Source organism: Carassius carassius, chromosome 18 (genome assembly GCF_963082965.1).
Source record: "Carassius carassius chromosome 18, fCarCar2.1, whole genome shotgun sequence".
Lineage (NCBI taxonomy): Eukaryota > Metazoa > Chordata > Actinopteri > Cypriniformes > Cyprinidae > Carassius > Carassius carassius.
The window spans coordinates 31,249,301-31,271,877 of NC_081772.1; the positions used below are offsets into that span (position 1 = coordinate 31,249,301).

General features: G+C 50.6%; 16 non-coding genes across 16 annotated transcripts; all 16 read right to left on the minus strand.

Moving 5' to 3' along the window:
• Window positions 1-687: 687 nt before the first annotated feature.
• On the minus strand, window positions 688-760 carry trnak-uuu (transfer RNA lysine (anticodon UUU)). The gene has a single exon. It is a non-coding gene; the product is annotated as a tRNA-Lys (tRNA).
• Window positions 761-3,048: 2,288 nt separating this feature from the next.
• Window positions 3,049-3,121, minus strand: trnak-uuu (transfer RNA lysine (anticodon UUU)). The gene has a single exon. It is a non-coding gene; the product is annotated as a tRNA-Lys (tRNA).
• Window positions 3,122-4,935: 1,814 nt separating this feature from the next.
• On the minus strand, window positions 4,936-5,008 carry trnak-uuu (transfer RNA lysine (anticodon UUU)). The gene has a single exon. It is a non-coding gene; the product is annotated as a tRNA-Lys (tRNA).
• Window positions 5,009-5,626: 618 nt separating this feature from the next.
• trnas-aga (transfer RNA serine (anticodon AGA)) lies at window positions 5,627-5,708 on the minus strand. The gene has a single exon. It is a non-coding gene; the product is annotated as a tRNA-Ser (tRNA).
• A 1,233-nt stretch (window positions 5,709-6,941) lies between these two features.
• trnak-uuu (transfer RNA lysine (anticodon UUU)) lies at window positions 6,942-7,014 on the minus strand. The gene has a single exon. It is a non-coding gene; the product is annotated as a tRNA-Lys (tRNA).
• A 1,814-nt stretch (window positions 7,015-8,828) lies between these two features.
• On the minus strand, window positions 8,829-8,901 carry trnak-uuu (transfer RNA lysine (anticodon UUU)). Its single transcript has one exon. It is a non-coding gene; the product is annotated as a tRNA-Lys (tRNA).
• A 618-nt stretch (window positions 8,902-9,519) lies between these two features.
• trnas-aga (transfer RNA serine (anticodon AGA)) lies at window positions 9,520-9,601 on the minus strand. The gene has a single exon. It is a non-coding gene; the product is annotated as a tRNA-Ser (tRNA).
• Window positions 9,602-10,834: 1,233 nt separating this feature from the next.
• On the minus strand, window positions 10,835-10,907 carry trnak-uuu (transfer RNA lysine (anticodon UUU)). Its single transcript has one exon. It is a non-coding gene; the product is annotated as a tRNA-Lys (tRNA).
• Window positions 10,908-12,721: 1,814 nt separating this feature from the next.
• Window positions 12,722-12,794, minus strand: trnak-uuu (transfer RNA lysine (anticodon UUU)). The gene has a single exon. It is a non-coding gene; the product is annotated as a tRNA-Lys (tRNA).
• A 1,864-nt stretch (window positions 12,795-14,658) lies between these two features.
• On the minus strand, window positions 14,659-14,730 carry trnah-gug (transfer RNA histidin (anticodon GUG)). The gene has a single exon. It is a non-coding gene; the product is annotated as a tRNA-His (tRNA).
• A 155-nt stretch (window positions 14,731-14,885) lies between these two features.
• trnas-aga (transfer RNA serine (anticodon AGA)) lies at window positions 14,886-14,967 on the minus strand. Its single transcript has one exon. It is a non-coding gene; the product is annotated as a tRNA-Ser (tRNA).
• Window positions 14,968-16,476: 1,509 nt separating this feature from the next.
• Window positions 16,477-16,558, minus strand: trnas-aga (transfer RNA serine (anticodon AGA)). Its single transcript has one exon. It is a non-coding gene; the product is annotated as a tRNA-Ser (tRNA).
• A 1,233-nt stretch (window positions 16,559-17,791) lies between these two features.
• Window positions 17,792-17,864, minus strand: trnak-uuu (transfer RNA lysine (anticodon UUU)). The gene has a single exon. It is a non-coding gene; the product is annotated as a tRNA-Lys (tRNA).
• Window positions 17,865-18,363: 499 nt separating this feature from the next.
• Window positions 18,364-18,445, minus strand: trnas-aga (transfer RNA serine (anticodon AGA)). Its single transcript has one exon. It is a non-coding gene; the product is annotated as a tRNA-Ser (tRNA).
• Window positions 18,446-21,565: 3,120 nt separating this feature from the next.
• trnak-uuu (transfer RNA lysine (anticodon UUU)) lies at window positions 21,566-21,638 on the minus strand. The gene has a single exon. It is a non-coding gene; the product is annotated as a tRNA-Lys (tRNA).
• Window positions 21,639-22,256: 618 nt separating this feature from the next.
• On the minus strand, window positions 22,257-22,338 carry trnas-aga (transfer RNA serine (anticodon AGA)). Its single transcript has one exon. It is a non-coding gene; the product is annotated as a tRNA-Ser (tRNA).
• Between the last annotated feature and the right edge of the window lie 239 nt (window positions 22,339-22,577).

Genomic DNA, 22,577 nt, shown 5'->3' on the forward strand with positions numbered 1-22,577 from the left:
GAGAAATCAGGCTGCCATGTCTCATCCTATGTAATGGGGTTTTTCAGTACTGGCCCTGGGGACCGACAACACTGCACAATTGGGAAGTCTGTCTTATTCTACTCACTCTGTGATCACTCATTCCTAAAGGGCTGACCATCAGAATCAGGTTTGCCGAAAGAGGGAGATGCACTGATCCCCGGGAGCAGAAAGGAACATCGCTCTAGTACAGAGTCAGCAGAAGAGATGGACCGTAGTGATAGCAAGCTGAGGCCTACAAAAAGAAGACTGACCTACGCCCAAACAGGGACTTGAATTAAGCAGACCACCTTCTGCCATGTTGTGTGTAACACTGCTGCCTGACCTACTTGCAACCTAGCAAGCCGAGATTGTAAGCTAGCCCTGGAAGCGGGTAAAACAGCAGTCCCACTGAGGAGAAATCAGTCTGCCATTTCTCATCCTATGTAATGGGGTTTTTCAGTGCTGGGCCTGGGGACCGACAGCACTGCACAATTCTGAGGTCTGTCTTATTCTACTCACTCTGTGAGCGCGCTTTCCTAACGAGCTGACCATCAGAATCAGGTGTGCCAAACAAGGGAGGTGCACTGATACCCTGGAGCAGGAAGGAACACCGCTCCAGTACAGATTCAGAAGAAGAGATGGACCGTAGTGATAGCAAGGTGACTCCGCCAAAAGCAGACAGACATTCGCCCAAACAGGGACTTGAAGCCTGGACCCTCAGATTAAAAGTCTGATGCTCTACCGACTGAGCTATCCGGGCTCTTGTGGAGCACTGGCTTCTCACCTTTTATAAAGCAGCAGTTTTACAACAAGCTGCCTAGAAGAGACGCAGGTGTCACGAGGATGAAAGCTAGAAGCAGTTATGGCACAGAGAGCGAAGGACCATAGAAGGCACAATTACTGTCACAGAAAGCTAAAGCAATACTGCAAATCCTTTCGGAAATGGGAAGAGTTCGAACCTGAGCAGGGAGACCCCAATGGATTTCAAGTCCATCGCCTTAACCTCTCGGCCACGACTACGCCTAATGTTAGAAAGCAAGCCCCCTTGTCTGATGGCGCCCTGCACAGGCCAAGCTTCAGAAACTAAATCACGCAGATAGATGAGGTGGTAAAAAATTTTCAACCTTCCCGTATACTCAACGGCAAAGGGTTGCCATGACCCGGATTCAAACCGGGGTTGCTGCGGCCACAACGCAGAGTATTAACCAATATATGATCACGATGTGCCACTGGCTCACACAAGACAATCCCTGGAGCCCGGATATAAGAAGCAGCAGCGTCGTGTTTGTCCATCGAAGAGTAATAAGTGCGAGGACCGTGAAAAATGCATGGATGCTTTGCCTCATGGCCTTCAGCAAACAGCGTAGTCAGCAGGATTCGAACCTGCGCGGGGAGACCCCAATGGATTTCAAGTCCATCACCTTAACAACTCGTCCACGACTACGGGAGTAGACCAATTTCTGCTCAGTTTGTGTCTAACACTGCTGCCTGACCTACTTGCAACCAACCCAGCTCAGTCAGCAAGCGGAGATTGCAAGCTAGCCCTGCAAGCGGGTAAAACAGCGGTCCCACTGAGGAGAAATCAGGCTGCCATGTCTCATCCTATGTAATGGGGTTTTTCAGTACTGGCCCTGGGGACCGACAGCACTGCACAATTGTGAAGTCTGTCTTATTTAATCATGTGTGCCGAACAAGGGAGATGTACTGACCCCCTGGAGAAGGAAGGAACATCGCTCTAATACAGAGTCAGCAGAAGAGATGGACCGTAGTGATAGCAAGCTGAGGCCTACAAAAAGAAGACTGACCTACGCCCAAACAGGGACTTGAATTAAGCAGACCACCTTCTGCCATGTTGTGTGTAACACTGCTGCCTGACCTACTTGCAACCTAGCAAGCCGAGATTGTAAGCTAGCCCTGGAAGCGGCTAAAACAGCAGTCCCACTGAGGAGAAATCAGGCTGCCATGTCTCATCCTATGTAATGGGGTTTTTCAGTACTGGCCCTGGGGACCGACAGCACTGCACAAATGGGAGGTCTGTCTTATTCTACTCACTCTGTGAGCACTCTTTCCTAAAGGGCTGACCATCAGAATCAGGTGTGCCGAACAAGGGAGATGCACTGATCACCGGGAGAAGGAAGGAACATCGCTCTAATACAGAGTCAGCAGAAGAGATGGACCCGTAGTGATAGCAAGCTGAGGCCTCCAAAAAGTAGACTGACCTTCGCCCAAACAGTGACTTGAATTAAGCAGACCACCTTCTCCTATGTTGTGTGTAACACTGCTGCCTGACCTACTTGTAACCTAGCAAGCTGAGATTGTAAGCTAGCCCTGGAAGCGGGTAAAACAGCAGTCCCACTGAGGAGAAATCAGGCTGCCATGTCTCATCCTATGTAATGGGGTTTTTCAGTATTGGCCCTGGGGACCGACAGCACTGCACAAATGGGAGGTCTGTCTTATTCTACTCACTCCGTGAGCACTCTTTCCTAAAGGGCTGACCATCAGAATCATGTCTGCCGAACAAGGGAGATGCACTGATCCCCGGGAGAAGGAAGGAACATCGCTCTAATACAGAGTCAGCAGAAGAGATGGACCCGTAGTGATAGCAAGCTGAGGCCTACAAAAAGAAGACTGACCTTCGCCCAAACAGGGACTTGAATTAAGCAGACCACCTTCTGCCCTGTTGTGTGTCACATTGCTGCCTGACCTACTTGCAACCTAGCAAGCCGAGATTGTAAGCTAGCCCTGGAAGCGGGTAAAACAGCAGTCCCACTGAGGAGAAATCAGGCTGCCATGTCTCATCCTATGTAATGGGGTTTTTCAGTGCTGGGCCTGGGGACCGACAGCACTGCACAATTCGGAGGTCTGTCTTATTCTACTCACTCTGTGAGCGCGCTTTCCTAACGAGCTGACCATCAGAATCAGGTGTGCCAAACAAGGGAGGTGCACTGATACCCTGGAGCAGGAAGGAACACCGCTCCAGTACAGATTCAGAAGAAGAGATGGACCGTAGTGATAGCAAGGTGACTCCGCCAAAAGCAGACAGACTTTCACCCAAACAGGGATTTGAACCCTGGACCCTCAGATTAAAAGTCTGATGCTCTACCGACTGAGCTATCCGGGCTCTTGTGGAGCACTGGCTTCTCACCTTTTATAAAGCAGCAATTTTTCAAACAAGCTCCCCAGAAGAGACACAGGTGTCACGAGGATGAAAGCTAGAAGCAGTTATGGCACAGAGAGCGAAGGACCATAGATGGCACAATTACAGTCACAGAAAGCTAAAGCAATACTGCAAATCCTTCCGGAAATGGGAAGAGTTCGAACCTGCGCAGGGAGACCCCAATGGATTTCAAATCCATCGCCTTAACCTCTCGGCCACGACTACGCCTAATGTTAGAAAGCAAGCCCCCTTGTCTGATGGCGCCCTGCACAGGCCAAGCTTCAGAAACAAAATCACGAAGAAAGATGAGGTGGTAAAAAATTTTCAACCTTCCCGTATACTCAACGGCAAAGGGTTGCCGTGACCCGGATTCATCATCGAAGAGGGACTGGACATTTCGCAAATAAGTGCGAGGACCATGAAAAATGCATGGATGCTTTGCCTCATGGCCTTCAGCAAACAGCGTAGTCGGCAGGATTCGAACCTGCGTGGGGAGACCTTAATGGATTTCTAGTCCATCACCTTAACCACTCGGCCACGACTACGGCAGTAGACCAATTTCTGCTCAGTTTGTGTCCAACACTGCTGCCTGACCTACTTGCAACCAAACCAGCTCAGTCAGCAAGCGGAGATTGCAAGCTAGCCCTGCAAGCGGGTAAAACAGCGGTCCCACTGAGGAGAAATCAGCCTGCCATGTCTCATCCTATGTAATGGGGTTTTTCAGTACTGACCCTGGGGACCGACAGCACTGCACAATTGGGAAGTCTGTCTTATTCTACTCACTCTGTGAGCACTCTTTCCTAAAGGGCTGACCATCAGAATCAGGTGTGCCGAACAAGGGAGATGCACTGATCCCCGGGAGCAGGAAGGAACATCGCTCTAGTACAGAGTCAGCAGATGAGATAGACCGTAGTGATAGCAAGCTGAGGCCTACAAAAAGAAGACTGACCTTCGCCCAAACAGGGACTTGAATTAAGCAGACCACCTTCTGCCATGTTGTCTGTAACACTGCTGCCTGACCTACTTGCAACCTAGCAAGCCGAGATTGTAAGCTAGCCCTGGAAGCGGCTAAAACAGCAGTCCCACTAAGGAGAATTCAGGCTGCCATGTCTCATCCTATGTAATGGGGTTTTTCAGTACTGGCCCTGGGGACCGACAGCACTGCACAAATGGGAGGTCTGTCTTATTCTACTCACTCCGTGAGCTCTCTTTCCTAAAGGGCTGACCATCAGAATCATGTGTGCCGAACAAGGGAGATGCACTGATCCCCGGGAGAAGGAAGGAACATCGCTCTAATACAGAGTCAGCAGAAGAGATGGACCCGTAGTGATAGCAAGCTGAGGCCTCCAAATTGTAGACTGACCTTCGCCCAAACAGGGACTTGAATTAAGCAGACCACCTTCTGCCCTGTTGTGTGTCACATTGCTGCCTGACCTACTTGCAGCCTAGCAAGCCGAGATTGTAAGCTAGCCCTGGAAGCGGGTAAAACAGCAGTCCCACTGAGGAGAAATCAGGCTGCCATGTCTCATCCTATGTAATGGGGTTTTTCAGTGCTGGGCCTGGGGACCGACAGCACTGCACAATTCGGAGGTCTGTCTTATTCTACTCACTCTGTGAGCGCGCTTTCCTAACGAGCTGACCATCAGAATCAGGTGTGCCAAACAAGGGAGGTGCACTGATACCCTGGAGCAGGAAGGAACACCGCTCCAGTACAGATTCAGAAGAAGAGATGGACCGTAGTGATAGCAAGGTGACTCCGCCAAAAGCAGACAGACCTTCGCCCAAACAGGGACTTGAACCCTGGACCCTCAGATTAAAAGTCTGATGCTCTACCGACTGAGCTATCCAGGCTCTTGTGGAGCACTGGCTTCTCACCTTTTATAAAGCAGCAGTTTTACAACAAGCTGCCCAGAAGAGACGCAGGTGTCACAAGGATGAAAGCTAGAAGCAGTTATGGCACAGAGAGCGAAGGACCATAGAAGGCACAATTACCGTCACAGAAAGCTAAAGCAATACTGCAAATCCCTCCCGTAGTCGGCAGAGTTCAAACCTGCACAGGGAGACCCCAATGGTTTTCAAGTCCATCGCCTTAACCTCTCGGCCACGACTACGCCTAATGTTAGAAAGCAAGCCCCCTTGTCTGGTGGCACCCTGCACAGGCCAAGCTTCAGAAACAAAATCACGCAGAAAGATGAGGTGGTAAAAAATTTTCAACCTTCCCTTATACTCAACGGCAAAGGGTTGCCGTGACCCGGATTCGAACCAGTGTTGCTGCAGCCACAACGTAGAGTACTAACCACTATACGATCACGGCGTGCCACTGGCTCACCCAAGACAACGCCTGGAGCCCTGATACAAGAAGCAGCAGCGGCGTGTTTGTCCATCGAAGAGGGACTGGACATTTCGCAAATAAGTGCGAGGACCGTGAAAAATGCATGGATGCCTTGCCTCATGGCCTTCAGCAAACAGCGTAGTCAGCAGGATTCGAACCTGCGCGGGGAGACCCCAATGGATTTCTAGTCCATCGCCTTAACCACTCGGCCACGACTACAGGAGTAAAACAATCTCTGCTCAGTTTGTGTCCAACACTGCTGCCTGTCCTACTTGCAACCAACCCAGCTCAGTCAGCAAGCGGAGATTGCAAGCTAGCCTTGCAAGCGGGTAAAACAGCGCTCCCACTGAGGAGAAATTAGGCTGCCATGTCTCATCCTATGTAATGGGGTTTTTCAGTACTGGCCCTGGGGACCGACAGCACTGCACAATTGGGAAATCTGTCTTATTCTACTCACTCTGTGAGCACTTTTTCCTAAAGGGCTGACCATCAGAATCAGGTTTGCCGAACAAGGGAGATGCACTAATCCCCGGGAGCAGAAAGGAACATCGCTCTAGTACAGAGTCAGCAGAAGAGATGGACCGTAGTGATAGCAAGCTGAGGCCTACAAAAAGAAGACTGACCTACGCCCAAACAGGGACTTGAATTAAGCAGACCACCTTCTGCCATGTTGTGTGTAACACTGGTGCCTGACCTACTTGCAACCTAGCAAGCCGAGATTGTAAGCTAGCCCTGGAAGCGGCTAAAACAGCAGTCCCACTGAGGAGAAATCAGGCTGCCATGTCTCATCCTATGTAATGGGGTTTTTCAGTATTGGCCCTGGGGACCGACAGCACTGCACAAATGGGAGGTCTGTCTTATTCTACTCACTCCGTGAGCACTCTTTCCTAAAGGGCTGACCATCAGAATCATGTGTGCCGAACAAGGGAGATGCACTGATCCCCGGGAGAAGGAAGGAACATCGCTCTAATACAGAGTCAGCAGAAGAGATGGACCCGTAGTGATAGCAAGCTGAGGCCTACAAAAAGAAGACTGACCTTCGCCCAAACAGGGACTTGAATTAAGCAGACCACCTTCTGCCCTGTTGTGTGTCACATTGCTGCCTGACCTACTTGCAACCTAGCAAACCGAGATTGTAAGCTAGCCCTGGAAGCGGGTAAAACAGCAGTCCCACTGAGGAGAAATCAGGCTGCCATGTCTCATCCTATGTAATGGGGTTTTTCAGTGCTGGGCCTGGGGACCGACAGCACTGCACAATTCGGAGGTCTGTCTTATTCTACTCACTCTGTGAGCGCGCTTTCCTAACGAGCTGACCATCAGAATCAGGTGTGCCAAACAAGGGAGGTGCACTGATACCCTGGAGCAGGAAGGAACACCGCTCCAGTACAGATTCAGAAGAAGAGATGGACCGTAGTGATAGCAAGGTGACTCCGCCAAAAGCAGACAGACTTTCACCCAAACAGGGATTTGAACCCTGGACCCTCAGATTAAAAGTCTGATGCTCTACCGACTGAGCTATCCGGGCTCTTGTGGAGCACTGGCTTCTCACCTTTTATAAAGCAGCAATTTTTCAAACAAGCTCCCCAGAAGAGACACAGGTGTCACGAGGATGAAAGCTAGAAGCAGTTATGGCACAGAGAGCGAAGGACCATAGATGGCACAATTACAGTCACAGAAAGCTAAAGCAATACTGCAAATCCTTCCGGAAATGGGAAGAGTTCGAACCTGCGCAGGGAGACCCCAATGGATTTCAAATCCATCGCCTTAACCTCTCGGCCACGACTACGCCTAATGTTAGAAAGCAAGCCCCCTTGTCTGATGGCGCCCTGCACAGGCCAAGCTTCAGAAACAAAATCACGAAGTAAGATGAGGTGGTAAAAAATTTTCAACCTTCCCGTATACTCAACGGCAAAGGGTTGCCGTGACCCGGATTCATCATCGAAGAGGGACTGGACATTTCGCAAATAAGTGCGAGGACCATGAAAAATGCATGGATGCTTTGCCTCATGGCCTTCAGCAAACAGCGTAGTCGGCAGGATTCGAACCTGCGTGGGGAGACCTTAATGGATTTCTAGTCCATCACCTTAACCACTCGGCCACGACTACGGCAGTAGACCAATTTCTGCTCAGTTTGTGTCCAACACTGCTGCCTGACCTACTTGCAACCAAACCAGCTCAGTCAGCAAGCGGAGATTGCAAGCTAGCCCTGCAAGCGGGTAAAACAGCGGTCCCACTGAGGAGAAATCAGCCTGCCATGTCTCATCCTATGTAATGGGGTTTTTCAGTACTGACCCTGGGGACCGACAGCACTGCACAATTGGGAAGTCTGTCTTATTCTACTCACTCTGTGAGCACTCTTTCCTAAAGGGCTGACCATCAGAATCAGGTGTGCCGAACAAGGGAGATGCACTGATCCCCGGGAGCAGGAAGGAACATCGCTCTAGTACAGAGTCAGCAGATGAGATAGACCGTAGTGATAGCAAGCTGAGGCCTACAAAAAGAAGACTGACCTTCGCCCAAACAGGGACTTGAATTAAGCAGACCACCTTCTGCCATGTTGTCTGTAACACTGCTGCCTGACCTACTTGCAACCTAGCAAGCCGAGATTGTAAGCTAGCCCTGGAAGCGGCTAAAACAGCAGTCCCACTAAGGAGAATTCAGGCTGCCATGTCTCATCCTATGTAATGGGGTTTTTCAGTACTGGCCCTGGGGACCGACAGCACTGCACAAATGGGAGGTCTGTCTTATTCTACTCACTCCGTGAGCTCTCTTTCCTAAAGGGCTGACCATCAGAATCATGTGTGCCGAACAAGGGAGATGCACTGATCCCCGGGAGAAGGAAGGAACATCGCTCTAATACAGAGTCAGCAGAAGAGATGGACCCGTAGTGATAGCAAGCTGAGGCCTCCAAATTGTAGACTGACCTTCGCCCAAACAGGGACTTGAATTAAGCAGACCACCTTCTGCCCTGTTGTGTGTCACATTGCTGCCTGACCTACTTGCAGCCTAGCAAGCCGAGATTGTAAGCTAGCCCTGGAAGCGGGTAAAACAGCAGTCCCACTGAGGAGAAATCAGGCTGCCATGTCTCATCCTATGTAATGGGGTTTTTCAGTGCTGGGCCTGGGGACCGACAACACTGCACAATTCGGAGGTCTGTCTTATTCTACTCACTCTGTGAGCGCGCTTTCCTAACGAGCTGACCATCAGAATCAGGTGTGCCAAACAAGGGAGGTGCGCTGATACCCTGGAGCAGGAAGGAACACCGCTCCAGTACAGATTCAGAAGAAGAGATGGACCGTAGTGATAGCAAGGTGACTCCGCCAAAAGCAGACAGACCTTCGCCCAAACAGGGACTTGAACCCTGGACCCTCAGATTAAAAGTCTGATGCTCTACCGACTGAGCTATCCAGGCTCTTGTGGAGCACTGGCTTCTCACCTTTTATAAAGCAGCAGTTTTACAACAAGCTGCCCAGAAGAGACGCAGGTGTCACAAGGATGAAAGCTAGAAGCAGTTATGGCACAGAGAGCGAAGGACCATAGAAGGCACAATTACCGTCACAGAAAGCTAAAGCAATACTGCAAATCCCTCCCGTAGTCGGCAGAGTTCAAACCTGCACAGGGAGACCCCAATGGTTTTCAAGTCCATCGCCTTAACCTCTCGGCCACGACTACGCCTAATGTTAGAAAGCAAGCCCCCTTGTCTGGTGGCACCCTGCACAGGCCAAGCTTCAGAAACAAAATCACGCAGAAAGATGAGGTGGTAAAAAATTTTCAACCTTCCCTTATACTCAAAGGCAAAGGGTTGCCGTGACCCGGATTCGAACCAGTGTTGCTGCAGCCACAACGTAGAGTACTAACCACTATACGATCACGGCGTGCCACTGGCTCACCCAAGACAACGCCTGGAGCCCTGATACAAGAAGCAGCAGCGGCGTGTTTGTCCATCGAAGAGGGACTGGACATTTCGCAAATAAGTGCGAGGACCGTGAAAAATGCATGGATGCCTTGCCTCATGGCCTTCAGCAAACAGCGTAGTCAGCAGGATTCGAACCTGCGCGGGGAGACCCCAATGGATTTCTAGTCCATCGCCTTAACCACTCGGCCACGACTACAGGAGTAAAACAATCTCTGCTCAGTTTGTGTCCAACACTGCTGCCTGTCCTACTTGCAACCAACCCAGCTCAGTCAGCAAGCGGAGATTGCAAGCTAGCCTTGCAAGCGGGTAAAACAGCGCTCCCACTGAGGAGAAATTAGGCTGCCATGTCTCATCCTATGTAATGGGGTTTTTCAGTACTGGCCCTGGGGACCGACAGCACTGCACAATTGGGAAGTCTGTCTTATTCTACTCACTCTGTGAGCACTTTTTCCTAAAGGGCTGACCATCAGAATCAGGTTTGCCGAACAAGGGAGATGCACTAATCCCCGGGAGCAGAAAGGAACATCGCTCTAGTACAGAGTCAGCAGAAGAGATGGACCGTAGTGATAGCAAGCTGAGGCCTACAAAAAGAAGACTGACCTACGCCCAAACAGGGACTTGAATTAAGCAGACCACCTTCTGCCATGTTGTGTGTAACACTGGTGCCTGACCTACTTGCAACCTAGCAAGCCGAGATTGTAAGCTAGCCCTGGAAGCGGCTAAAACAGCAGTCCCACTGAGGAGAAATCAGGCTGCCATGTCTCATCCTATGTAATGGGGTTTTTCAGTATTGGCCCTGGGGACCGACAGCACTGCACAAATGGGAGGTCTGTCTTATTCTACTCACTCCGTGAGCACTCTTTCCTAAAGGGCTGACCATCAGAATCATGTGTGCCGAACAAGGGAGATGCACTGATCCCCGGGAGAAGGAAGGAACATCGCTCTAATACAGAGTCAGCAGAAGAGATGGACCCGTAGTGATAGCAAGCTGAGGCCTACAAAAAGAAGACTGACCTTCGCCCAAACAGGGACTTGAATTAAGCAGACCACCTTCTGCCCTGTTGTGTGTCACATTGCTGCCTGACCTACTTGCAACCTAGCAAACCGAGATTGTAAGCTAGCCCTGGAAGCGGGTAAAACAGCAGTCCCACTGAGGAGAAATCAGGCTGCCATGTCTCATCCTATGTAATGGGGTTTTTCAGTGCTGGGCCTGGGGACCGACAGCACTGCACAATTCGGAGGTCTGTCTTATTCTACTCACTCTGTGAGCGCGCTTTCCTAACGAGCTGACCATCAGAATCAGGTGTGCCAAACAAGGGAGGTGCACTGATACCCTGGAGCAGGAAGGAACACCGCTCCAGTACAGATTCAGAAGAAGAGATGGACCGTAGTGATAGCAAGGTGACTCCGCCAAAAGCAGACAGACTTTCACCCAAACAGGGATTTGAACCCTGGACCCTCAGATTAAAAGTCTGATGCTCTACCGACTGAGCTATCCGGGCTCTTGTGGAGCACTGGCTTCTCACCTTTTATAAAGCAGCAATTTTTCAAACAAGCTCCCCAGAAGAGACACAGGTGTCACGAGGATGAAAGCTAGAAGCAGTTATGGCACAGAGAGCGAAGGACCATAGATGGCACAATTACAGTCACAGAAAGCTAAAGCAATACTGCAAATCCTTCCGGAAATGGGAAGAGTTCGAACCTGCGCAGGGAGACCCCAATGGATTTCAAATCCATCGCCTTAACCTCTCGGCCACGACTACGCCTAATGTTAGAAAGCAAGCCCCCTTGTCTGATGGCGCCCTGCACAGGCCAAGCTTCAGAAACAAAATCACGAAGTAAGATGAGGTGGTAAAAAATTTTCAACCTTCCCGTATACTCAACGGCAAAGGGTTGCCGTGACCCGGATTCATCATCGAAGAGGGACTGGACATTTCGCAAATAAGTGCGAGGACCATGAAAAATGCATGGATGCTTTGCCTCATGGCCTTCAGCAAACAGCGTAGTCGGCAGGATTCGAACCTGCGTGGGGAGACCTTAATGGATTTCTAGTCCATCGCCTTAACCACTCGGCCACGACTACAGGAGTAGACCAATCTCTGCTCAGTTTGTGTCCAACACTGCTGCCTGTCCTACTTGCAACCAACCCAGCTCAGTCAGCAAGCGGAGATTGCAAGCTAGCCTTGCAAGCGGGTAAAACAGCGCTCCCACTGAGGAGAAATTAGGCTGCCATGTCTCATCCTATGTAATGGGGTTTTTCAGTACTGGCCCTGGGGACCGACAGCACTGCACAATTGGGATGTCTGTCTTATTCTACTCACTCTGTGAGCACTTTTTCCTAAAGGGCTGACCATCAGAATCAGGTTTGCCGAACAAGGGAGATGCACTAATCCCCGGGAGCAGAAAGGAACATCGCTCTAGTACAGAGTCAGCAGAAGAGATGGACCGTAGTGATAGCAAGCTGAGGCCTACAAAAAGAAGACTGACCTACGCCCAAACAGGGACTTGAATTAAGCAGACCACCTTCTGCCATGTTGTGTGTAACACTGGTGCCTGACCTACTTGCAACCTAGCAAGCCGAGATTGTAAGCTAGCCCTGGAAGCGGCTAAAACAGCAGTCCCACTGAGGAGAAATCAGGCTGCCATGTCTCATCCTATGTAATGGGGTTTTTCAGTATTGGCCCTGGGGACCGACAGCACTGCACAAATGGGAGGTCTGTCTTATTCTACTCACTCCGTGAGCACTCTTTCCTAAAGGGCTGACCATCAGAATCATGTGTGCCAAACAAGGGAGATGCACTGATCCCCGGGAGAAGGAAGGAACATCGCTCTAATACAGAGTCAGCAGAAGAGATGGACCCGTAGTGATAGCAAGCTGAGGCCTACAAAAAGAAGACTGACCTTCGCCCAAACAGGGACTTGAATTAAGCAGACCACCTTCTGCCCTGTTGTGTGTCACATTGCTGCCTGACCTACTTGCAACCTAGCAAGCCGAGATTGTAAGCTAGCCCTGGAAGCGGGTAAAACAGCAGTCCCACTGAGGAGAAATCAGGCTGCCATGTCTCATCCTATGTAATGGGGTTTTTCAGTGCTGGGCCTGGGGACCGACAGCACTGCACAATTCGGAGGTCTGTCTTTTTCTACTCACTCTGTGAGCGCGCTTTCCTAACGAGCTGACCATCAGAATCAGGTGTGCCAAACAAGGGAGGTGCACTGATACCCTGGAGCAGGAAGGAACACCGCTCCAGTACAGATTCAGAAGAAGAGATGGACCGTAGTGATAGCAAGGTGACTCCGCCAAAAGCAGACAGACTTTCACCCAAACAGGGATTTGAACCCTGGACCCTCAGATTAAAAGTCTGATGCTCTACCGACTGAGCTATCCGGGCTCTTGTGGAGCACTGGCTTCTCACCTTTTATAAAGCAGCAATTTTTCAAACAAGCTCCCCAGAAGAGACACAGGTGTCACGAGGATGAAAGCTAGAAGCAGTTATGGCACAGAGAGCGAAGGACCATAGATGGCACAATTACAGTCACAGAAAGCTAAAGCAATACTGCAAATCCTTCCGGAAATGGGAAGAGTTCGAACCTGCGCAGGGAGACCCCAATGGATTTCAAATCCATCGCCTTAACCTCTCGGCCACGACTACGCCTAATGTTAGAAAGCAAGCCCCCTTGTCTGATGGCGCCCTGCACAGGCCAAGCTTCAGAAACAAAATCACGAAGAAAGATGAGGTGGTAAAAAATTTTCAACCTTCCCGTATACTCAACGGCAAAGGGTTGCCGTGACCCGGATTCATCATCGAAGAGGGACTGGACATTTCGCAAATAAGTGCGAGGACCATGAAAAATGCATGGATGCTTTGCCTCATGGCCTTCAGCAAACAGCGTAGTCGGCAGGATTCGAACCTGCGTGGGGAGACCTTAATGGATTTCTAGTCCATCGCTTTAACCACTCGGCCACGACTACAGGAGTAGACCAATCTCTGCTCAGTTTGTGTCCAACACTGCTGCCTGTCCTACTTGCAACCAACCCAGCTCAGTCAGCAAGCGGAGATTGCAAGCTAGCCCTGCAAGCGGGTAAAACAGCGGTCCCACTGAGGAGAAATCAGCCTGCCATGTCTCATCCTATGTAATGGGGTTTTTCAGTACTGACCCTGGGGACCGACAGCACTGCACAATTGGGAAGTCTGTCTTATTCTACTCACTCTGTGAGCACTCTTTCCTAAAGGGCTGACCATCAGAATCAGGTGTGCCGAACAATGGAGATGCACTGATCCCCGGGAGCAGGAAGGAACATCGCTCTAGTACAGAGTCAGCAGATGAGATGGACCGTAGTGATAGCAAGCTGAGGCCTACAAAAAGAAGACTGACCTTCACCCAAACAGGGACTTGAATTAAGCAGACCACCTTCTGCCCTGTTGTGTGTCACATTGCTGCCTGACCTACTTAAAACCTAGCAGGCCGAGATTGTAAGCTAGCCCTGGAAGCGGGTAAAACAGCAGTCCCACTGAGGAGAAATCAGGCTGTCATGTCTCATCCTATGTAATGGGGTTTTTCAGTGCTGGGCCTGGGGACCGACAGCACTGCACAATTCGGAGGTCTGTCTTATTCTACTCACTCTGTGAGCGCGCTTTCCTAACGAGCTGACCATCAGAATCAGGTGTGCCAAACAAAGGAGGTGCACTGATACCCTGGAGCAGGAAGGAACACCGCTCCAGTACAGATTCAGAAGAAGAGATGGACCATAGTGATAGCAAGGTGACTCCGCCAAAAGCAGACAGACCTTCGCCCGAGCAGTGACTTGAACCCTGGACCCTCAGATTAAAAGTCTGATGCTCTACCGACTGAGCTATCCGGGCGCTTGTGGAGCACTGGCTTCTCACCTTTTATAAAGCAGCAATTTTACAACAAGCTGCCCAGAAGAGACGCAGGTGTCACGAGGATGAAAGCTAGAAGCAGTTATGGCACAGAGAGCGAAGGACCATAGATGGCACAATTACCGTCACAGAAAGCTAAAGCAACACTGCAAATCCCTCCCGTAGTTGGCAGAGCTCGAACCTGCGCAGGGAGACCCCAATGGATTTCAAGTCCATCGCCTTAACCTCTCGGCCACGACTACGCCTAATGTTAGAAAGCAAGCCCCCTTGTCTGATGGCGCCCTGCACAGGCCAAGCTTCAGAAACAAAATCACGCAGAAAGATGAGGTGGTAAAAAATTTTCAACCTTCCCGTATACTCAACGGCAAAGGGTTGCCGTGACCCGGATTCGAACCGGGGTTGCTGCGGCCACAACGCAGAGTACTAACCACTATACGATCACGGCGTGCCACTGGCCCACCCAAGACAACCCCTGGAGCCCGGATACAAGAAGCAGCAGCGGCGTGTTTGTCCATCGAAGAGGGACTTGACATTTCGCAAATAAGTGCGAGCACCATGGAAAATGCATGGATGCTTTGCCTCATGGCCTTCAGCAAACAGCGTAGTCGGCAGGATTCGAACCTGCGCGGGGAGACCCCAATGGATTTCTAGTCCATCGCCTTAACCACTCGGCCACGACTACAGGAGTAGACAAATTTCTGCTCAGTTTGTGTCCAACACTGCTGCCTGTCCTACTTGCAACCAACCCAGCTCAGTCAGCAATCGGAGATTGCAAGCTAGCCCTGCAAGCGGGTAAAACAGCGCTCCCACTGAGGAGAAATCAGGCTGCCATGTCTCATCCTATGTAATGGGGTTTTTCAGTACTGGCCCTGGGGACCGACAGCACTGCACAATTGGGAAGTCTGTCTTATTCTACTCACTCTGTGAGCACTCTTTTCTAAAGGGCTGACCATCAGAATCAGTTTGCCGAACAAGGGAGATGCACTGATCCCCGGGAGCAGGAAGGAACATCGCTCTAGTACAGAGTCAGCAGATGAGATGGACCGTAGTGATAGCAAGCTGAGGCCTACAAAAAGAAGACTGACCTTCGCCCAAACAGGGACTTGAATTAAGCAGACCACCTTCTGCCATGTTGTGTGTAACACTGCTGCCTGACCTACTTGCAACCTAGCAAGCCGAGATTGTAAGCTAGCCCTGGAAGCGGCTAAAACAGCAGTCCCACTGAGGAGAAATCAGGCTGCCATGTCTCATCCTATGTAATGGGGTTTTTCAGTGCTGGGCCTGGGGACCGACAGCACTGCACAATTCGGAGGTCTGTCTTATTCTACTCACTCTGTGAGCGCGCTTTCCTAACGAGCTGACCATCAGAATCAGGTGTGCCAAACAAGGGAGGTGCACTTATACCCTGTAGCAGGAAGGAACACCGCTCCAGTACAGATTCAGAAGAAGAGATGGACCGTAGTGATAGCAAGGTGACTCCGCCAAAAGCAGACAGACCTTCACCCTAACAGGGACTTGAATCCTGGACCCTCAAATTAAAAGTCTGATGCTCTACCGACTGAGCTATCCAGGCTCTTGTGGAGCACTGGCTTCTCACCTTTTATAAAGCAGCAGTTTTACAACAAGCTGCCCAGAAGAGACGCAGGTGTCACAAGGATGAAAGCTAGAAGCAGTTATGGCACAGAGAGCGAAGGACCATAGAAGGCACAATTACCGTCACAGAAAGCTAAAGCAATACTGCAAATCCCTCCCGTAGTCGGCAGAGTTCAAACCTGCACAGGGAGACCCCAATGGTTTTCAAGTCCATCGCCTTAACCTCTCGGCCACGACTACGCCTAATGTTAGAAAGCAAGCCCCCTTGTCTGGTGGCACCCTGCACAGGCCAAGCTTCAGAAACAAAATCACGCAGAAAGATGAGGTGGTAAAAAATTTTCAACCTTCCCGTATACTCAACGGCAAAGGGTTGCCGTGACCCGGATTCGAACCAGTGTTGCTGCAGCCACAACGTAGAGTACTAACCACTATACGATCACGGCGTGCCACTGGCTCACCCAAGACAACACCTGGAGCCCTGATACAAGAAGCAGCAGCGGCGTGTTTGTCCATCGAAGAGGGACTGGACATTTCGCAAATAAGTGCGAGGACCGTGAAAAATGCATGGATGCCTTGCCTCATGGCCTTCAGCAAACAGCTTAGTCAGCAGGATTCGAACCTGCGCGGGGAGACCCCAATGGATTTCTAGTCCATCGCCTTAACCACTCGGCCACGACTACAGGAGTAGACCAATCTCTGCTCAGTTTGTGTCCAACACTGCTGCCTGTCCTACTTGCAACCAACCCAGCTCAGTCAGCAAGCGGAGATTGCAAGCTAGCCTTGCAAGCGGGTAAAACAGCGCTCCCACTGAGGAGAAATTAGGCTGCCATGTCTCATCCTATGTAATGGGGTTTTTCAGTACTGGCCCTGGGGACCGACAGCACTGCACAATTGGGAAGTCTGTCTTATTCTACTCACTCTGTGAGCACTTTTTCCTAAAGGGCTGACCATCAGAATCAGGTTTGCCGAACAAGGGAGATGCACTAATCCCCGGGAGCAGAAAGGAACATCGCTCTAGTACAGAGTCAGCAGAAGAGATGGACCGTAGTGATAGCAAGCTGAGGCCTACAAAAAGAAGACTGACCTACGCCCAAACAGGGACTTGAATTAAGCAGACCACCTTCTGCCATGTTGTGTGTAACACTGGTGCCTGACCTACTTGCAACCTAGCAAGCCGAGATTGTAAGCTAGCCCTGGAAGCGGCTAAAACAGCAGTCCCACTGAGGAGAAATCAGGCTGCCATGTCTCATCCTATGTAATGGGGTTTTTCAGTATTGGCCCTGGGGACCGACAGCACTGCACAAATGGGAGGTCTGTCTTATTCTACTCACTCCGTGAGCACTCTTTCCTAAAGGGCTGACCATCAGAATCATGTGTGCCGAACAAGGGAGATGCACTGATCCCCGGGAGAAGGAAGGAACATCGCTCTAATACAGAGTCAGCAGAAGAGATGGACCCGTAGTGATAGCAAGCTGAGGCCTACAAAAAGAAGACTGACCTTCGCCCAAACAGGGACTTGAATTAAGCAGACCACCTTCTGCCCTGTTGTGTGTCACATTGCTGCCTGACCTACTTGCAACCTAGCAAGCCGAGATTGTAAGCTAGCCCTGGAAGCGGGTAAAACAGCAGTCCCACTGAGGAGAAATCAGGCTGCCATGTCTCATCCTATGTAATGGGGTTTTTCAGTGCTGGGCCTGGGGACCGACAGCACTGCACAATTCGGAGGTCTGTCTTATTCTACTCACTCTGTGAGCGCGCTTTCCTAACGAGCTGACCATCAGAATCAGGTGTGCCAAACAAGGGAGGTGCACTGATACCCTGGAGCAGGAAGGAACACCGCTCCAGTACAGATTCAGAAGAAGAGATGGACCGTAGTGATAGCAAGGTGACTCCGCCAAAAGCAGACAGACTTTCACCCAAACAGGGATTTGAACCCTGGACCCTCAGATTAAAAGTCTGATGCTCTACCGACTGAGCTATCCGGGCTCTTGTGGAGCACTGGCTTCTCACCTTTTATAAAGCAGCAATTTTTCAAACAAGCTCCCCAGAAGAGACACAGGTGTCACGAGGATGAAAGCTAGAAGCAGTTATGGCACAGAGAGCGAAGGACCATAGATGGCACAATTACAGTCACAGAAAGCTAAAGCAATACTGCAAATCCTTCCGGAAATGGGAAGAGTTCGAACCTGCGCAGGGAGACCCCAATGGATTTCAAATCCATCGCCTTAACCTCTCGGCCACGACTACGCCTAATGTTAGAAAGCAAGCCCCCTTGTCTGATGGCGCCCTGCACAGGCCAAGCTTCAGAAACAAAATCACGAAGAAAGATGAGATGGTAAAAAATTTTCAACCTTCCCGTATACTCAACGGCAAAGGGTTGCCGTGACCCGGATTCATCATCGAAGAGGGACTGGACATTTCGCAAATAAGTGCGAGGACCATGAAAAATGCATGGATGCTTTGCCTCATGGCCTTCAGCAAACAGTGTAGTCGGCAGGATTCGAACCTGCGTGGGGAGACCTTAATGGATTTCTAGTCCATCGCCTTAACCACTCGGCCACGACTACAGGAGTAGACCAATCTCTGCTCAGTTTGTGTCCAACACTGCTGCCTGTCCTACTTGCAACCAACCCAGCTCAGTCAGCAAGCGGAGATTGCAAGCTAGCCTTGCAAGCGGGTAAAACAGCGCTCCCACTGAGGAGAAATTAGGCTGCCATGTCTCATCCTATGTAATGGGGTTTTTCAGTACTGGCCCTGGGGACCGACAGCACTGCACAATTGGGAAGTCTGTCTTATTCTACTCACTCTGTGAGCACTTTTTCCTAAAGGGCTGACCATCAGAATCAGGTTTGCCGAACAAGGGAGATGCACTAATCCCCGGGAGCAGAAAGGAACATCGCTCTAGTACAGAGTCAGCAGAAGAGATGGACCGTAGTGATAGCAAGCTGAGGCCTACAAAAAGAAGACTGACCTACGCCCAAACAGGGACTTGAATTAAGCAGACCACCTTCTGCCATGTTGTGTGTAACACTGGTGCCTGACCTACTTGCAACCTAGCAAGCCGAGATTGTAAGCTAGCCCTGGAAGCGGCTAAAACAGCAGTCCCACTGAGGAGAAATCAGGCTGCCATGTCTCATCCTATGTAATGGGGTTTTTCAGTATTGGCCCTGGGGACCGACAGCACTGCACAAATGGGAGGTCTGTCTTATTCTACTCACTCCGTGAGCACTCTTTCCTAAAGGGCTGACCATCAGAATCATGTGTGCCGAACAAGGGAGATGCACTGATCCCCGGGAGAAGGAAGGAACATCGCTCTAATACAGAGTCAGCAGAAGAGATGGACCCGTAGTGATAGCAAGCTGAGGCCTACAAAAAGAAGACTGACCTTCGCCCAAACAGGGACTTGAATTAAGCAGACCACCTTCTGCCCTGTTGTGTGTCACATTGCTGCCTGACCTACTTGCAACCTAGCAAGCCGAGATTGTAAGCTAGCCCTGGAAGCGGGTAAAACAGCAGTCCCACTGAGGAGAAATCAGGCTGCCATGTCTCATCCTATGTAATGGGGTTTTTCAGTGCTGGCCCTGGGGACCGACAGCACTGCACAATTCGGAGGTCTGTCTTATTCTACTCACTCTGTGAGCGCGCTTTCCTAACGAGCTGACCATCAGAATCAGGTGTGCCAAACAAGGGAGGTGCACTGATACCCTGGAGCAGGAAGGAACACCGCTCCAGTACAGATTCAGAAGAAGAGATGGACCGTAGTGATAGCAAGGTGACTCCGCCAAAAGCAGACAGACTTTCACCCAAACAGGGATTTGAACCCTGGACCCTCAGATTAAAAGTCTGATGCACTACCGACTGAGCTATCCGGGCTCTTGTGGAGCACTGGCTTCTCACCTTTTATAAAGCAGCAATTTTTCAAACAAGCTCCCCAGAAGAGACACAGGTGTCACGAGGATGAAAGCTAGAAGCAGTTATGGCACAGAGAGCGAAGGACCATAGATGGCACAATTACAGTCACAGAAAGCTAAAGCAATACTGCAAATCCTTCCGGAAATGGGAAGAGTTCGAACCTGCGCAGGGAGACCCCAATGGATTTCAAATCCATCGCCTTAACCTCTCGGCCACGACTACGCCTAATGTTAGAAAGCAAGCCCCCTTGTCTGATGGCGCCCTGCACAGGCCAAGCTTCAGAAACAAAATCACGAAGAAAGATGAGGTGGTAAAAAATTTTCAACCTTCACGTATATTCAACGGCAAAGGGTTGCCGTGACCCGGATTCATCATCGAAGAGGGACTGGACATTTCGCAAATAAGTGCGAGGACCATGAAAAATGCATGGATGCTTTGCCTCATGGCCTTCAGCAAATAGCGTAGTCGGCAGGATTCGAACCTGCGTGGGGAGACCTTAATGGATTTCTAGTCCATCACCTTAACCACTCGGCCACGACTACGGCAGTAGACCAATTTCTGCTCAGTTTGTGTCCAACACTGCTGCCTGACCTACTTGCAACCAAACCAGCTCAGTCAGCAAGCGGAGATTGCAAGCTAGCCCTGCAAGCGGGTAAAACAGCGGTCCCACTGAGGAGAAATCAGCCTGCCATGTCTCATCCTATGTAATGGGGTTTTTCAGTACTGACCCTGGGGACCGACAGCACTGCACAATTGGGAAGTCTGTCTTATTCTACTCACTCTGTGAGCACTCTTTCCTAAAGGGCTGACCATCAGAATCAGGTGTGCCGAACAAGGGAGATGCACTGATCCCCGGGAGCAGGAAGGAACATCGCTCTAGTACAGAGTCAGCAGATGAGATAGACCGTAGTGATAGCAAGCTGAGGCCTACAAAAAGAAGACTGACCTTCGCCCAAACAGGGACTTGAATTAAGCAGACCACCTTCTGCCATGTTGTCTGTAACACTGCTGCCTGACCTACTTGCAACCTAGCAAGCCGAGATTGTAAGCTAGCCCTGGAAGCGGCTAAAACAGCAGTCCCACTAAGGAGAATTCAGGCTGCCATGTCTCATCCTATGTAATGGGGTTTTTCAGTACTGGCCCTGGGGACCGACAGCACTGCACAAATGGGAGGTCTGTCTTATTCTACTCACTCCGTGAGCTCTCTTTCCTAAAGGGCTGACCATCAGAATCATGTGTGCCGAACAAGGGAGATGCACTGATCCCCGGGAGAAGGAAGGAACATCGCTCTAATACAGAGTCAGCAGAAGAGATGGACCCGTAGTGATAGCAAGCTGAGGCCTCCAAATTGTAGACTGACCTTCGCCCAAACAGGGACTTGAATTAAGCAGACCACCTTCTGCCCTGTTGTGTGTCACATTGCTGCCTGACCTACTTGCAACCTAGCAAGCCGAGATTGTAAGCTAGCCCTGGAAGCGGGTAAAACAGCAGTCCCACTGAGGAGAAATCAGGCTGCCATGTCTCATCCTATGTAATGGGGTTTTTCAGTGCTGGGCCTGGGGACCGACAGCACTGCACAATTCGGAGGTCTGTCTTATTCTACTCACTCTGTGAGCGCGCTTTCCTAACGAGCTGACCATCAGAATCAGGTGTGCCAAACAAGGGAGGTGCACTGATACCCTGGAGCAGGAAGGAACACCGCTCCAGTACAGATTCAGAAGAAGAGATGGACCGTAGTGATAGCAAGGTGACTCCGCCAAAAGCAGACAGACCTTCGCCCAAACAGGGACTTGAACCCTGGACCCTCAGATTAAAAGTCTGATGCTCTACCGACTGAGCTATCCAGGCTCTTGTGGAGCACTGGCTTCTCACCTTTTATAAAGCAGCAGTTTTACAACAAGCTGCCCAGAAGAGACGCAGGTGTCACAAGGATGAAAGCTAGAAGCAGTTATGGCACAGAGAGCGAAGGACCATAGAAGGCACAATTACCGTCACAGAAAGCTAAAGCAATACTGCAAATCCCTCCCGTAGTCGGCAGAGTTCAAACCTGCACAGGGAGACCCCAATGGTTTTCAAGTCCATCGCCTTAACCTCTCGGCCACGACTACGCCTAATGTTAGAAAGCAAGCCCCCTTGTCTGGTGGCACCCTGCACAGGCCAAGCTTCAGAAACAAAATCACGCAGAAAGATGAGGTGGTAAAAAATTTTCAACCTTCCCTTATACTCAACGGCAAAGGGTTGCCGTGACCCAGATTCGAACCAGTGTTGCTGCAGCCACAACGTAGAGTACTAACCACTATACGATCACGGCGTGCCACTGGCTCACCCAAGACAACGCCTGGAGCCCTGATACAAGAAGCAGCAGCGGCGTGTTTGTCCATCGAAGAGGGACTGGACATTTCGCAAATAAGTGCGAGGACCGTGAAAAATGCATGGATGCCTTGCCTCATGGCCTTCAGCAAACAGCGTAGTCAGCAGGATTCGAACCTGCGCGGGGAGACCCCAATGGATTTCTAGTCCATCGCCTTAACCACTCGGCCACGACTACAGGAGTAGACCAATCTCTGCTCAGTTTGTGTCCAACACTGCTGCCTGTCCTACTTGCAACCAACCCAGCTCAGTCAGCAAGCGGAGATTGCAAGCTAGCCTTGCAAGCGGGTAAAACAGCGCTCCCACTGAGGAGAAATTAGGCTGCCATGTCTCATCCTGTGTAATGGGGTTTTTCAGTACTGGCCCTGGGGACCGACAGCACTGCACAATTGGGAAGTCTGTCTTATTCTACTCACT